This window comes from Apteryx rowi, unplaced genomic scaffold, assembly GCF_003343035.1.
Source record: "Apteryx rowi isolate R43461 unplaced genomic scaffold, aptRow1 scaffold_12, whole genome shotgun sequence".
Classification (NCBI taxonomy): domain Eukaryota; kingdom Metazoa; phylum Chordata; class Aves; order Apterygiformes; family Apterygidae; genus Apteryx; species Apteryx rowi.
The window spans coordinates 504941-507502 of NW_020447419.1; positions in this window are offsets into that span (position 1 = coordinate 504941).

Sequence of the window (2562 nt, forward strand, 5' to 3'; positions counted from 1 at the left end):
AAAGAAAAAAAAAAGGAGGGGTGGAAAGAAAAAAAAAAAGAAAGAAAAAAAAAGAAAGCCCCCAAACTTGTAAATTGAACGTCAAGGGAACTTTACGCAATTTCAAAGGCCATAAATAATGATAAAGGGACCAGGCGAAGAGGCAAACCCAGGCAATTAATGGAAGTTCCCAAGCAAAGATCGAGTGGTTTGGAAAAWAAAATTAAATGCAAAAAAAAAAAAAGAGAAAAAGAAAAAGAAAAAGAGAGAGGGGGGAGGGATCCGGAGGGAGGGATCCTCCCTCCTTTGGGATCCCTCCCCCCCCTTTTGGGGAAGTCACGGCCTTCCTGGGACAACAAGGCCGGCTGCCTCTCTGGGCTCGTTTTGGGGATGCTCCTGGGCATGTGGAACAACAGGGCCGGCGGCCCTCGAAGCCGGCCACTTCGTGCCGCTCTCCCTCCCGGTGCGGCCGGACGGGTCCGGCGATGGGCAAGGGTCCCGTCCTGCTCCCCCCACCCCGCCGGCCCCCATAAACGCGGCTTCCCCCCCCCCCCCAAAAAAAATATATGAAAAAACCTCTGTGCACACAGTGTTGCTTTTTGGCTTGTTCTCGGGGGGGGAAAAAACCCATCGGAACTGTGGGAAACTTGGACAAATTCGACGGCGATCGAAACATCCGCCGACGGGATGGGAAATTCCCCCCCCCCAACCCTAACAGCGTTGCCCGCTAACTAACCGCGTGCTGCTCCTAAAAGCAGCCGGAGCAGGAACGAAACGCGCGGCGGGAAGCAAATGTGTGTTACCGCGGCGGCGCTTCAAAACAAGAAGGGGAGGGAATAAAAAAAAAGGGGGAAAAGAAAAAAAAAAAGGGGGGGAAAAAAAAGCGCCCCCCCCCCCCTTTCGGAGCCGGCGTTGGAGCTAACCGGGCCGGGAAGCGGCCGGGGCACGGCGGTGTGTACCAACAGGCAGCTCCGGCAGCTGTTTTTATTGTCGGCCCTCGTCGAGATTTGCCCACAAACAAGCGCCTTCGCGAGGCGGCGGCATTATTTCGGGCGAGAATAGGCTTTTGTTCGGCACATAATTAGCTGATTTTTTTTCCTTTTTTTTTCTCCCCCCCCCCCCTCCTCCGGAGGAAAAAAAGAAAAACGCCTGCGATTTCTGATTGTCGGAGAAGCAAACGGAGCGTGATTGCGCCTGGGAAGTGCAGCAGGCGGGAGGGAGGGAGGCCCCGCGGCTCCCCGGGGCCGGTCGGGGGGTGTCCGCCCCCCCCCCCCCGCTACGAGCCGGTGTTTGGGAGCGCCGGGGGTGGGTGGGGGGGTCACGGCGGGCGCCGGAGGAGCACGTGGGCCACCCTCGCCGCGGATCCCCCTCGCCCGGACCCGAGTTAACGTCCCGTTGAGAAGAAAGTGGGCAGAGAGGCAGGGCCCCCGCTGCGCTTCTGCTCCCCGAGGGCCCCTTGGAGGGTCACCAACAGCCCACCCGGCGCCCGTCGAGGTGGGTTAGGGAAAAAAAACCCTTCTGGCATGAGTGTCCCTGGTCACGGCATGCCCATGGCTCCCTTCGAGCAGCGCGGCGGTGCGCCAGAGAGGGCGGTTTCAGGAGGGCTCCCGGGCCACCTTGGTTTGGTGCCCATCAACCATCTGGTGGCCTCTGGCAGGTTCCATCCAAAACCCTTCTCAGGAAGGGCCCATCAGCTCAACGGAGCGGGTTTTGACTGGACTGGCTGGGGGGGGGGGGCACCTCCAACGGCAGGGGATACCTGGCAAGGTGGCGAGACCGTGGGCCGAGCAAGGAACCACCACCCAAAATCCCAACGAGGGAGGAGAAGTGAGGGACAGGGCAGCCCCAGGACGGGTCCCTCTCCGCAGCTCCTGTCGCCACGTTTTTCAGGCCGTGCCTGCAACGAAGCCCCTCTGCCCCTAGTGCGGCCGGACACGGGGGACACCAGGGGGCTTCTCCCCAAGCTTCGAGGAGATATGGGTTTTCGGAGGTGTGTGCCCCGGAGGGAGTTGGCAGGGGGACAGAAAAGGTGAGGAGGCAAAAGCTGGGGAGATGCTTGAGCCCTTCAAGTCTGGAGTCCACGGGACATAACCGCTTAGGGCAACTAGCTATTTGGGAAGGCAACCGGACCTGCCTCACGCTGGTGTTTGAAGGCATCTCAGGGGGCTAAGCCGGGCTCCTCTGCCCCCCCCCCCCCCCCCGGGCTGCCCCGGCCCTTTCCACCCCTCCACGCGTGGCGAGCGAGAAACCCGGCGACTTTATGGCCAACGACCCCGGGGGCTGGCGGAGGCCCTAGCGGGAGCATTGCCGCGCGAGGCGCTGCCTTCGCGGGGGAAATTTTAATGACACAGAAAACGTGACCACGAGTTTCTCGCCCTACCGCGCCATTAAACCTGGTTTTTTGGGTGGGGGGGGGGTGAGGGAGAGCAAAGGGGGGGGGGACAACCCCCCCCCCCAAAAACCTCCGTGTGCCGAGTGATACGGGGCTGAGGCGTGAGCCCTGGAGATGGAAATAGGGACGCAATGGGGGTGCTGGGGTGAGCCGGGCTCCCCGAATTACCCCAAGGGGGGGGGTCTGCCCTG